The sequence below is a fragment of the Hyaena hyaena genome, unplaced genomic scaffold (genome assembly GCF_003009895.1).
Source record: "Hyaena hyaena isolate Hyena2069 unplaced genomic scaffold, ASM300989v1 scaffold_2371, whole genome shotgun sequence".
Classification (NCBI taxonomy): Eukaryota; Metazoa; Chordata; class Mammalia; order Carnivora; family Hyaenidae; genus Hyaena; species Hyaena hyaena.
In genome coordinates, this window is record NW_024083008.1 from 36,883 (window position 1) to 51,769 (window position 14,887).

General features: G+C 40.2%; 1 pseudogene; it reads right to left on the minus strand.

The window, feature by feature from the left end:
* The window catches only part of LOC120227469, a 31,458-nt pseudogene extending 16,853 nt beyond the window's left edge, over positions 1-14,605 (minus strand).
* Between the last annotated feature and the right edge of the window lie 282 nt (positions 14,606-14,887).

The window sequence follows — 14,887 nt, forward strand, 5'->3', positions numbered from 1 at the left end:
AAATACAAATCAAAACCACACTGAGATACCACCTCACACTGGTCAGAGTGGCTCACATGAATAAATCAGGAGACTGTAGATGCTGGTGAGGATGTAGAGAAATGGGCACCCTCCTACACTGTTGGTGGGAATGTAAACTGGTGCAGCTCTAGTATAAAACAGTATGGAGGTGGGGCGCCTGGGTGGCTTAGTCGGTTAAGCGTCTGACTTTCGCTTAGGTCATGATCTCGCGGTTTGTGGGTTCGAGCCCCGCGTCGGGCTCTGTGCTGACTGCCAGCCCAGGGCCTGGAGCCTGTTTCAGAGTCTGTGACTCCCTCTCTCTCTGACCCTCCCCTGCTCATGCTGTCTCTCTCTCTCTCCTAGAAATAAATAAAATATTAAAAAAGGAAACAATGTGGAGGTCCCACAAAAAAAATTAGCAATGGCACACCCCTATGATCCAGCAATAGCACTGATAGGAATTTACTCAAGGGATACAGGAGTGCTGATGCATAGGGGCACATGTATCCCAATGTTCATTGCAGCACTCTCAACAATCGCCAGATCATGGAACGAGCCTAAATGTCCATCAGCAGATAGGGAGGGCACTGATCCACTCACTTGAATGGATCAAGATGTGGTTTATCTATACAATGAAATACTACATGGCAATGAGAAAGAATGAAATCTGGCCATTTGTGACAACGTGGATGGAACTTGAGTGTGTTATGCTGAGCGAAATAAGTCAGCCAGAGAAGGACAGATACCATATATTTGCATATATAGGTGGATTAGGAGGAAGCTAATGGAGGACCATGAGGGAGAAGAAGGTGAAAAATAGTTGGGGAGAGGGAGGGAGGCAAACCATGAGAGACACTTGAATGCGGAAAACAAACTGAGGGCTGATGAGGGTGTGGGTGAGGGGAAGAGGGTGATGGGCATGGGGAATGGCACTTGTTGGGATGAACACTGGATTTTTATATGGAAACCAACTTGACAATAATCCTAAAGGGGAAAAAATGGTATTGTTTTAGGGCACCTGTGTGGCTCAGTTGGTTAAGTGTCCAACTTCAGCTCCAGTCATGATATTAGTTCATTAGTTGAGCCCTACATCCAGCTCTCTGCTGTCAGCAGAGAGCCCACTTCGGACGCCCTGTTTGCCTCTTTCTGCCTCTCCCCTTTTCATTCTCTCTCTCTCTCTTTCTCTCTCAAGAAATAAATAAACTTTAAATATAGTATTACTTTAGCTTTACATTTTATCCACATGTTACATTTGGAATGAAAATGCACCTGGGATATATGTCACCAGTCAGTAGACCCTCAGTAATTCTTCAAAGTGAAAGAACACTTTTCTCTCTAAAGAGTTATTTGTTTATTCATTGATGTTTTTGATCATGCATTTAATGAGTACCTGCTCCTATAAGAGACAGTGCCAGGAGCCGGTAGATTTCATGGAAATGACTGAGATAGGATTGCTGTCTTCACAAATTTCACAGTCTATCAGGAGAAATGAGACCTAATAGATGTGAAATGTCACAGCATTTCTGTGAAAACATACTCTTGCTGCCACAGAGGACTGAGAACTAATTTTATTTTAGGCAGATTACGTAGATGAGAACTAGGAAGTTTTCCTGGAGCAATCCACAGAAGGTTTTCATGTGAAAATGTCAGAGAAGAATGAGTGCATTTTGAATCTAAGGGGAGTGGGCAGGGAGAGACAGTGTGAAGGGAAGAGAAGAGAAGATCAAGTCTTTGTGTTACTCAAAGGGTGGCTATTCGTTGTCCATGTGACCTTGTCCAGGGAAACCTAACATTTTCTCTAGACATGAGCTGCAATATATATAGAAATATAAATACATATATATGTATATATTATAGACTGTTACTGAATCACATTCCAGAGTCAATACAAAACTAACATAAAGCATCAATTATGCAGGGTTGGGTAAACGGGGTAACTCATGAAACGCTGGTATACCAGGAAAAAGAAAGCTCAGGCAAACATCAGAGAGATCCAGGTCTTCCATACACTGATGGAAGGGGGCTCCTCAATCACATAGGATGCACTTTTGTATCTGAATCATGAGCTACTAAGATACAGACAGGATACCTTGGGCTCAAGAGAACCACAGTCTTCTCCAGTGAGTCGGTTTCCACCCCTCTGCATACATAGCCAAAGTTAGGCTGCATGACTAAGAGCAATAGAAGAAACCAAGAGAACATAACAGAAACAAGGTGAATACCATCTTCTGGTTTTTTTTTTTTTTATAAGCAAAACAAACCAGTACAAATTGCCTACCATGTCTCTCTTAGACCCTAGGCCAGGAATATTTATTATGATTAGTTGCTTTCATTCTGATTTGGCCAAGAATCTACACCTTGGCTCCAATCATCCTGGAATTAAGCATATGATTCAACAGGTTAGTTGATATATGTATTTACATATATAATATACACTTCTTCAAATCAGAAGAGGACACATAAGGGTATAGTGTTAACACAATGATAGGAAAGTTATCTTTTGGCTGCATTCCTACCCCTCATCCCTCCATTCTCCCTATCCAAAAATTTTCCTTTAGCACTTTTGGGGCCCAGATAATGCCTGAAGTCTTCTTCGCCACTGGGTGCAATTGAGATTGGAACCTACTCTTTCTTCTGGGGCCAGATTTAGTTTCCACTACACACATCCGACTAGTAGAACCAACTCATGCCCACTCCAGGCTCTGTTGCTGGAGGTAGTGTGTCGTCTCTCCAACCTCAGACACTATACTGCTCTCAAGCACAAGAGGCAGAATCACTGCTTTCTCCCTGCCATGCATAAAACCATTTGATCTTCTGAAATAAAAGCTAATCAACTTAAGGCTGGATATTCTGGGTCTTGGCTGTTGATTTGAGGTTGGCTACACAAAAACTTTGGAGCCACTGGTATAAATTGCTTTCCACTGTCACATGGTAAACTTGCCAGTGGTTGAAGTGGAAAAGACTTTGAATCAAGGTTCGAACACAAAGCTGATAATGCAAACATTCATGAGTCCAGAAATGTTTCTATCTGTAGAGCTTCCATTGCGACCCCTCTCCTAAAGTGTATTCATGGAATCAAATCCACTAAAATTGATGTTTCTCTGAAAGAGTGACATACTGTCCTAGAAATGGTGTTTATTAAGGATGACAGCAACTAGGGTTCAGATGCCAATTTAGCAATTCAAGTCCTTACTTGAAAAGCTGCTACAGCATGCCATATCCAACAATACGTACAATATTTTTTAGAAGGTCAATAAGTAAGCCAGTTGAGTTTTTGAGCAGTATACAGTCAGAACTTAATAATCAATATTGGACATTATCCCAATGCCAAGAGTCAACTAGTTCCCTCCCCCACCCAAGTTTTATTGAGAAATAATTGACATAAATCATTGCATAAGTTTAAGGAGTACAGCATGCTGGTTTTATTTATATATATTGTAAGATGATTAGCACAGCAGGGTTGGCTACCATCCAGCTTCTCATTTACATAAAATATCGAGAAAAGAAGGAAGAGAGAAGTAAGGAAAAAAAGATTTTCTCCTTGTGATGAGAGCTCTTAGGATTTACTCTCCTAATGTCATGGTTTTCAGACCAGTTGTTAACTGAATCTCCATATGACTGGGAAAACAAGGCAGCAAATCTTATGCATAATACAATGTAGAACTGAGGAATGAACTCAAGGAGGGCCCCAGAAGATGAATATGAATAAATGTCATCTCTGCCCCACAGCAGCCTGGATGCAGGACAGAGACTCATGTCCCTGTTTACCTCCCAGTGTAAAATAGGGAGCCATAAAGGAGATGGTCAGATCATCCAGTGATTTACACTCACCCTTTGACTAACTGGGAACCCCAGAGAGCATGGACTGAATCCAATACCGCAGGGTTAGAGATGGATATCTGATGGTTGCTTTACTCCTTGTTCCCTTTCCTACTCATAGCAAAGAGTAGGTCTTGGAGACCATAGCCTGGTCTTGGAGAGAAATACTAAATTCTAATTCTAAGTCTAATGAATTTGCTCCTGAACAAAACGATTCCCCAGCCTCAAGGTTTAGCAGGAGCGACTGTAATACTTTTGGACAGGCTCCACCTAGCAGCAGTTCCAGAATCATCAAGGATGAATTTATGCTTCAGGGAAAGGCTGATGGAGCAAGCTAGATATTGAACACCACTCCACAGGAATGTACAATGATTTATCAGGGTGAGAGTGTCCTCATATCTAGATTTACAGCCTTCTTTCCTGGGCTTCTCAATCCACCCACAGTACTTAGCCACAGCCTAGTTAATGTTGCGCCTGCATTTGTCTTTCACCTAGAAGAAAGAAAAGTCATAAGTGGTATGAACAGACACTTCCAATGAAAGCAGTCAGTGTGGAGGATCAACTCTTATTTCCAGGGAGCTGGGACCATAATATAGATGTTAAGTGAGCAGATCATCACACAGTAAGCAACAGTTGAACAGGAGACTACAGAAGAAGAGAATTCAGAGATGGGATGGGAGAAATGAGAAGGACAATTCTAAAGTAGAAAATTGAGTGGCTCCTGGAAGCTTCTAGAAAATGACAGAACAGGAGAGGTGAAGATATTCGCTTTGAATCTGAATTTGACCGGCATTCAGAAATTGTTAAAAGTACAGTTTTCTTCCTTTGAAGAGCTAAAAAAAATTTTTTAAGAAAAGGAGAAAAGCCAGATGTTCATTAAAGACACATAAATGCCTATTAACACATGAAAAATGTGTTAAAACAAAAATAAATGTTTTACAGAAAGGCAGACTCCTGGTACTAAAGGACTGATATGAATTTCATCTTTACATTGATAAGAGAATAATAGACATTTCTAGAGATAAAGGACCCATTGTCATTTTGGGGATTTGTGAGGACGAAGACCTATCATAAGACATATCACTTCTTCACCTCTTTCAATTTTTGGTTCACATTTCATTTATTTTTGAACTGTTTTTTAACAGCTCAAGGAATTCAATTCCAACTGCACACCCACACTCCCTCTCTCCTCATTCATTGCTTACTATGTAACAGCCATCACCAGTTAACGTACTATCTATTTTGCTTAGTTATTTACCTTATTAACGGACACTTATTCTGGAATAAAATCTCCATGAAGGTAAACATTTTTTTCTGCCTTTTTTGTCCTTCTAATCTCCAACTCCCACTCCCTTCCTTTTTCCCTAGTACTTAGAATAGTGTCTAGCATGTTGTAGATATTCAATAAATACTCATTCATATTTCAGTTGCTCTATGTTCTCATACCTCTCTTAATTGCTCATAGTTCTCATTTACTCCATCTTTGAATTTGCAATAAGTTTCCCTGGGGTAGGTCAGGAGATTCTGAGAATCTTAAGTCTGGGTCAAAACTAGATGTTCCTTCCCAGCCAATATCTGGGCATTAATCAGGATCCAGAGGCCCTTATTGCTGGTTAACTAACTCGTCTATATAGAGACTGCTTCACCTATATAGTTGCATGCTGAGAAGTTGGAGAGAGATGTGACATGGGAGGATGGTGGGTAGCAGGCGTTGAAGGAATTCCTGACATCAGGAATATTGGAGCCCTAGTTTGTTTTGAACACTTAGGGATATTGACCCCATCTATGGACTCAATCAATAGTTATCCCAGAGACCTCCCAGACCCTCTGCGCTTCTTCTTATAACTCATGCCATCATTGGCAGCAAGACCAACGTGAAGACTTGAAGACAACAAGTCCATGGGACCATTCCCATGTAAGAGAAAAGACACCTGGCTATCACCAGATGAGGAAGAAGCCAGTAGCCACCAGATGATGAGAAACAAGTAGGTTAGCAGGAAAATTACCATAGAGACCATAATGTCAGAGGACAAGACAAATTCCCACAGGTGATTCCAAGAGACTCTTCCTATATCATTCACCAAACAGTCTCCTGAGGCCCCTTCCCCGTACTTTAAGAGGCCAGCCTGGAGAGATGCAGAGAGATGATGCATCTGAAAGATAGGTTCATAAAAGATCGGCTCAACTGTGTTTAAGAACTTGATCTCAAGTGTAGTGGTCCCTGCTACTCAGCAGCATGTGAGCCCTTAAGATGAAATCAGCTACAGAAAAAGTTTTAAAACATGGATTAATTGTACATCTGAGTGCAACGTAAATGGATTTCCCCCTGCTGTGCTTGGCATTTACAATCCAACACCACAGTCTAGATTTCTCCAAGGGATTTTGCTGGGTCTTCTGGGTATGGATCTTCTCTGCAAGACTAGCCATTCCAATCCAGAGGCATTGCACATACACAGGCCATCATGCATATATTCATTCATTCATTTTTCTTCCAATTATTCTAATAAATGAAGGCAGTTGAGACATAACGAAAAGAGTTGATTTAGAGAGAAAAGAGCTGTGCCAGGCCCCAGAGCCATTAAGTGTTACCTGTTCTGGGACTTGGGCAATACCTTAACTTCTTGGAGTCTGTTTCCTTATCTGCAAAATAAAGATAATATATCCAGTTTTGACTTACTGGAATTTGCACTAAATAAAAAAGTACACATGAAAGAGATTGGTACATTTCAAAGTGCTCTATAAATTCAGGACATTGTTATTTTGGATACTTAAAAGTTCCATCAGTTGGTTGCCCATGTATACTACTAAAGGGTATAACTTTGAGCAAAACGCATACCTTAGGTTTATCTGATTTACCTGCTGGGTCTTGTACTGGCTTATTAGAGATTCATTGACTTCATGCTGAGAAAGGAGGTCTAAACCGAGGTTTGGTTCCAGTCTCTCCCCCTGAAATGAGTTACTTGATTGTGTACAATCCCATGATCCCTGACCCAGAACCTGCACAAAATGTTGTTTGCTCACACACCAGGTAGGCAACAAATGTGTCACAGATATGCACGCACAAACACAGAGGGACTGAAATGGCTCTGCCTTTCCAAATTCTCACCTTGGGTATCTCTGCTATGCTGTCAAATGGAGAGGAACATCTATAAAGAATCCTTGCATCATACTTGAAATGTTGTGTACAAATCTCCCAGAGTTTGTTTAACTCATCAATTCAGTCTGTATCAGTGTAGTGAGAAATGGAAGTAATCAACAAAATAATGAGCACCTGAAATTTTGCTGTTGCAGGACCTAGGTATGCCAGAGAGGTTGATAACACTGGGCAAAGTGACAAACTCACCTCTCTACCTCATTTTCCTAAAACTACACAGACACAGACACAGACACAGACACACACACACACACACACACACAATGTTATATTAACATATGTTGAACAAGAATAAGAATTTATAAATCAACTAAAAGTGTTTATTTGAAATTTAGAGATTGCAATCTAGGAGGTATAGACAGGCCAGAAGTTAAAGGTGTGCTCTGAATTGTAAGCAGAGTGTGTGGGCTTAGAAAGGCAAAAACCACAGGGTTCTATAAGTTCCTTTCAAGGGTGGTGCTGATGGAGTTAAAATGTCTCTCTAAGACACAATTGGCCATTTAGTGAACAGATGCTATAGTATGTCTGTTTTGGTCCAAATTGGAATGATGAGTTCCAGGAGGGGATTGCAGTGCAGTTGACAAGCTGCAACTGACAAAATTCACAAGCCCATGGTTTTTCAAAAATGGAAGCAGGAAAAGTCACCTGTCTTTCTTCTTCAATATCGTCCCCACCCTATTTTTAAATAATCTTTTAATGTTTGTTTATTTTGGAGAGAGAGAGATCGAGAGAGAGAGCACACAAACAGGGAAGGGACAGAGAGGGAGACAGAATCTGAAGCAGGCTACAGGCTCTGAGCTATCAGCACAGAGCTGGGGGTGGGGCTTGAACTCATGGACTCAGAGATATTGCCCTAGCTGAAGTCCGACGCTTAACCAACTGAGCCACTCAGGTGCCCTCTCCCCACCCTATTTTAAATGACGTTATTAACAATGCTTACTCCATTTATCATCTTTTTCAGACATAATATATTTACTGTGTTCTATATTTTTATTAACTGTATATTAATTTACTTTAATTATATTTAATTAATATTGTTTTCATCATTATTATTTACACTGTAAATTAAGCATATGATAAGCCTCCCATAGGACCCACTATGCTTGGGCATGGATGAGGGATTCCAAAGGAAAAAATATATGAATTAGAAAGAATTTAACTTCCACCACTGCACACACCTTGTATTTAAGGGTATGGATACTTTATGCCACTCTAAATACTTCTCTATGAAGCCAGAAAGCCAAACGGGTTTTAAAAAATCAATTTGCGCACACACACACACATACACACACAGAGAAGATGATATATGTAAAGATGGGTTTTTTCCCTCTCCTGCCTCCATCTCCAAGATGAAATCAGTTCAAAGGTGGTTCTTTTCTTCAGGAAGAAATAAAAAAAGAAAGAATACCAGAAATGAGCTTTCACTGCAGAGATTTTGCAGAGGGAGGGAATTAGGCACCCTCTCTCTGACCAGATATGCAAACCAATTACAAGCAATTATCTGACATCAATGTACAAGCAGCCGCAGGCCTGCTCTCACTGAGCCTGCCTCTTCCACAGAGCCCAGCTTTGGTTTCTGTCTGTTAGGGAATAAAATCAGAGTCAGATTATAATGGGGCTGGGAAAACACCAAAAGTCTAATTAATATGAGGGGTTGGTCGATCCAGGGAGCAGGAGAGTGGCCTGCTTTTAGAAAGTTTTTTAGTTTTATTTAGTTCTTACTCCAAATGCTATTCATATAGTTAAGTCTTGCTGTGAGAGTAAGACAAAGACATGGGTTCTCACGAGTAAGTATTTGGCTGCAGACGTTTGGTTGTAAGGCGAGCCATGGCCTGATCCCCGAAATGTAGCCCATGGCAGAAATGACTGCAATGGACTGGGTATTTTCTGTGCATCTTGCATTGGGTACAAACATTTCTTTATTCAGAAAATATCTTAGGTACAAGACATGACTCTGGGTTTTTGGGATTTAACACTCGATTGTTAAATAAACAAGTAAAAAAGAGAGAAAGAGAGAAGTTTAGCTAAGGATAAGAAGGTATGAGAAAACAAAACAGAGAAATAGTCCAGAGGCCAATGAGCAGAACAGGGAGAGGCTTTTCTGAGGACGAGACTGACAACAGAGCAGAGTGTAGACTGATCAAGGACAGGGCTCTCCAAACCACCGGTGACAGCACATTCCACACAGAAGGCACACAGTGTGTGTCCGAATCAAGAATAAGCTTGATTTGTGGGAACAACTGAAAAACGGTGTTAAGTAAGTGCTGATTTTCCCCATTTGATAGCTGAGAAATTTGAGTTTTAAACAATTGGCCGAAAGTTCTTTACAAATATATTCCACTTCTGAGAATTCTTTTAACTTTATTTTTCCATTTTGGATAGGCAACTTAGTCAAGTGTCATTGAAGCAATATAAAAGCACATCCATTTGGTCACCTCACTTCCACTTCTTCCTTGTGCACAGGGTCCCATCCCTCAGCCCCACTGCCCAGCACTAACCAAAAGGGTTCTGTTTTGATTTTGTATCATTCAAGGGTTAATGCAAATAAAACAAATACATTGTTATATTCCTATCTTTCTTCATTATCCCCAAACAATATATAGTACATAAAACACACTGCTTTTCTATTTCATTTAAAAAATATATCCTGGAGACTGTTCCATGATCACCCAGAGTTTCTCATTTTGCCATCAACTGCTCTCCTGTAGAGGGAATAACCTTGTACCTTTGATGGAAATCTAGGTTTTTCCTTGCTCTGCTAGTACAATGAATCACCTTTTGCATATTTCGTTTTGCTTAAGGGAGATCACCTGGTCAGAGTATTGCTAAAAGTTGCCATTACAGGTCTGCTGGAGTAATAGATTTCTACTTCCACCAGTACCTCACAGAATATTCTCAAAGGTCATTAAAGGAGTGTTTTGTAAACTTCTGGATTTTTGCCCATCTGAAATGAGAGAAATGTGATCTCTGTCTTGGTTTTAATTCATAACATCTCTCTTGTTATAAGAAACAAGGTTGTTAAGAAATCAACCTTCTGTCTGGGCCATGAGTTGCAATTTTTTCCCCTCAATTTATCATTTGTCGTTGTTGGTTTTTTTTTTTTTTTTTTTTTTTTTTTTTTTTTTTACTTTTGATGGTTCTTTTGCCTGCCATATGGAAGACAATTTTTTTTTTCTTACGTTTGTTCTTTAAGGTAATCAAATTTATCAATCCTTCTCTTACGGCATGTGGGTTTTTGTGTCGTAGTAACAAACGCCTTTCCCAACTCAGGATTATAAAGAATTTAGCCTTGCATTCTTCCAACAGCATTTTGGTTTGTTTTTTATATTTATATCATTCCACAAGCTGGAGTTTCTCCTTGTGTGTGGTAGTGAGGTATGAATCTAACTTCAAGGAAGTGGGATATGAATTGAGATCTGCTGATCTGAAGATCTTTTCTCCCCCTTTCTCTCTGCCCCTGCCCTGTGCTCTGTCTGTTTCTCAAAAATAAACAAACATTAAAAAAAAAAAAAAGAAGGCAATCTTCTGTGTAAAATGTTGGCCCATGACGGTGTGCTTGCGAGTCAATTCACTTTCTTTCAGGAAACCTCGGTTTTAGTCCTACCTTGGGCCATTCCTAGCTATGAGATTTGGACAAGCCACTTCATTTCCCTTGCTCTTAGTTACTTCAAATATAGGAGAAGGAGTTTGTGCCAATTGTGCTTTGTCTCCATTTACCCATGGGGGGCTACATTCCAAGACCTCCAAGGGATGTCTGAAACCATGATAGTGCCAAAATCTATAGATACTCTGTTTTTTCCTATATCTACATGGTTATTACAAAGTTTAATCCAAAAATTAGGCACAGTAAAAGATTAACAAATAAATAAAATGCAAACAATTATAGCAATATACTTTAGTGAAAGCCATGTGAATCTTGTGTCTCTCTTTCTGTTTCTCTCTCAAAATATCTTCTTATATTATGTACTCACTCTTCATATGATGTTGTGAGATGGTAAAATGCCTATGTGATGAGATGAAGGGAGGTGAAAGATGTTAAGTATTGTGACATAAAATTAAGCTACCCCTGAACCTCTGTCACTACATCATAGAGAGGATCATCTTTCTAGTAAACTCAGGAGCTAGGAAATTATAAGTACCTCAATGTGGAACTTCTGTCTGGAGACTCATGCATCACTATGACAAGCTTAAAGAAACATGTGAGACCTTCTAATAATCTGCAATGCCCACTAGAATTCTGACGATGCCCATAGAACCCAAGCGATTGGAGACAGAGAAGTTTATACAGAGGCCAAGCTAGATTCAAGCTTCTCACTCCAGCCTTACTTATCACTGCTTGTTTCATGTATCCGTTTTAGGTCTTGGATTCCTCACAAGGACTTAGCTGAACCAAGGGCTCTATCGTTGGGAAAAGTTGAAAATCTATGGAACACCAAACTCAGCCTTTGATCTGAAGGACACTGAAGCTCAGAAATAGAAATGGCTGTCCCAAAGCCAGAGTTAGATGGAGACACACCATTGCAAGAATTCCAACCTCCTGGATCCCATGCTAGGCCTCTTTCCAGTGGGCCATACCTCACTCATCTCTAATCTTCAGTAAGTTTTCTTTGATATATTTGATGTTCTTTTTTAATGCACTGTAGCTGCATTTCCACCACCAAATAGAAAAACAATTTATGTTTCCTACCAAGCTAATGATAGCAGCAGAGATATGTAAAACCTGCTCAGGGTAATACATGTTCCATGTGCCACAGTGGAGAGCCTCCTTCCCTCTCCACTCCCACCACCCTTAGCCTTTTCCAAATCCTCTTTACATCTCACCTAAAACCATTGCACATACTATTGATTGTTCTCTCTGCTTCCAACCTTTCTCCCTTCCAGTCTACCCTCCACACTCTTGCCCAGTTCATCATTGTTGAATAAAGCTCTTATAGAAATATGCTCCATCACACAGTCTGAGGCTCTTCTACAAATAAAATTGTGAAATCCCAGAATCTCAAAGAATGTTTGGATCCAATCTTCTAAATTTGGCATTCAAATTTTTGTGGGATTGAAAGCTTCTGCAATAATTCCCATGTTATTTCCAGTTCCTGCTTTAAGTCATGCTGTGACTCAGAAATTTTGAGTTTTCTGCATTCCCACACTGTGCTCTTTGTTTTTGCAAATGTAGATCTTTGCTTACCACCTGTCCCCATGTGTTCTCCCTGAGCACTGCCATTGGACAGCTTCTCTGTCTGTCTTGGTTTAATTCCAAGGATCTCCATTATGAAGGTCTCTCTGTTTGTAGAAAACAAATAAGAATTCTCACTTTGAGTCTCCACACTGGAGTGCTATACCACTTTCATGGCCATCCGAAAATGTTGCCTTGGGTTATTATTATTGGTGGAATTATTTTGTTCTCCTTATATATTGTGTTGCGGACGAAATGACACAAAGGACAAGACACACACTAAAGACAGACGGAGACACAACTCCGGCCGGAGGAACAATTCTACGCAAGCCCCTCTTGCGGTTTATTTTATACCCGGTAACTGGATACAAACTGAAATCTACAAGATGCATTTCTTTACCAATTAAGGGCAAGTAGCCAAACACATTTCAAGGACAGGGGGGAGCAAAGGGAGGAAGAGACCACAACATGTTTACTAAGAGGCCTGCTCACAATTCCAGCCTCCTCCTTATTTCTAAGGAGGGCACGTTCCCTCGTTTGCGAGCGGACCATTAAACTTGGATATTGTGTGCAGGCCTCCCGGCAGGGCATCCTGTTTGCAGGCATGCTTTGCCCAGGCAGGGAGCCCCGTGTGCAGGCACATCCCCGTGTCCCTAACCACGCTTTCTTGTGGTCACTGTCGGGCTCCCACATCTCCCCCTTTTTTCTGAGAAGCGGTAGCAAACTGTAAGGCAGCGAGAACGCATTGTCTATCCTTTTTTAGTTGTTGCCTTCTTTGCCAGCACCAGAAGACTAAAATAATAACACAGCATAAAAGTATTATGAATAAAGTATTCATGAGAACAGTTCCAATTAGGGCAGACACATGTCCAAGAGGGTTCAAATTATTCATCCCTTTCTGTAAATCCCTTAACAGATCGGACCCAGTAATGTCAGGTAGTGTTTTGCTAAATGTAGACAAAATTTGCTGCTCTGACTCCATAATTTCCTTAGTTAGGTTTTGATGCCCTGTTAATGACCGTTTTACCTTTTCCCAACCTTCACTCATGTTATAAGGCACAGATGTTATACATAATTGAGAGGAGTTCCAATCACATTTCAATACACTTTTTGTGGATAAGACAGTTAATTGATCCCCAAGCCATGAACCAGTATGTTGAAGATTGAGTACATCAGTTGCAAGTTGTGCATCCAGATCTCATTGTTGTTGCCATAATAAATGAGAGTCTCTATGCCATTCCTGTACAAAGTCTGCTGTTTAGAATCCTTGATGCAAAGCAAGTCCAGCCACGGCAGCTGTTGCAGTAAGTGCAGCCACTGCAAGAATGGAAGCTATGATTATTCCAAGCATGCGTCGGGACCGGTGAAGCAAAGTTTGTATAGCAGTCACCAAATGAGATACAGCAAAAGAGTCCGACCAAGGTCTTGTCAAATTTACAGGCAACCATACTTCGGTTCGAGTTTTAACAATCACCAATGAAAAATTAGAGTTATTGATTTGTGTTTCAAAACTTTTCCACCATGACTGATTTACACATTGTGTTAAATTACAATGATTACATGATATAGATCCCTCTGTAGCATTCCAAGTCCAATTCCCATACAGCAATGCAAAGGGGTATTTTAGACAAGCCGTAGCAGAATAAGATTTATTAACATGCAAGTTAACATGAAAGGGACCTGAACTGTCAGTCTTATCCAAAGTATAGTTTCCTGACCATATAGTGAGATTCCCTGAAACTGCCCATAATTTCCAAATATTCCCTTGAAAGTGGGGATACCCTAACAATTGCAACTGAGGGGGAACGAGTGCAAATTGCTGCCATTTTACGGTTTCCTTACCATTACCCATTAAAGTACCATTAATTCGGTGCCATTTAAAAGTCTTGTTAGACCATTTTTCCAAAATTTGACCATGATCAGAGCTCCAATCTACAATAACAAATCCAGAATAATTCATGACCTTAAAGGGCCCATGACTTCGGCATCTTTCCCATTCCAAAGATTCTAGAGAAGGAATAAAAAAATTAGAAGGGCATAATGGTATAAAGGTATCAGGATGGTGACTCAAAGGCATCGTAGAGGTGTTGAATCCCCTGGTGGAAACAAGTACAGTAAAGACAACAGGATGATAATTATTAAATGTTAAACCCCAGGTATTATAAGAGTAATGATTATGCTTCCTTGTAGAGAGGCAAAAGGGATGTCCTCCGATGCACAAGGGGAGACCCTCCACTGCAACAGTATCATTACTTATGTTATATTGATTATTATGATGATACAGATGCTCACTCAATTCCTCCACACGCGGGTGGTGGGAAGAATGCAGTTTCATTGGTGCATACCTGTACTTCAGGTTCACCCCAAGAGACAGCTCTCACAAGAGGAGGATTAGGAACATAAGCCCAATAAGTATATTCTATTGCTTGCGCATACATTACCTGACAGGTAACCACAGCCATCTTCTCCTCCTCTTTCCTTCGAAAATGCAATTCTGCTGCTGATAGATTTTTCTTTGCTCCAAATATTCAGAAAATTTAAAGTTAGTAAGGTTTTATTCAAGCTGTCTTTTGGTTTCATAAATCTCTCCTGTTCCTTTTTTATTTTTTCAACATACTCACGTAAAGTACAATTAGCCCTTTCAATAATAGCTTGTCCTTAACTATTATAAGGGATACCAAAAGTATGAATTACATGATATTGGGATAAAAAATGAGCTAATTTTGCAGATTGGTAGGCGGGTG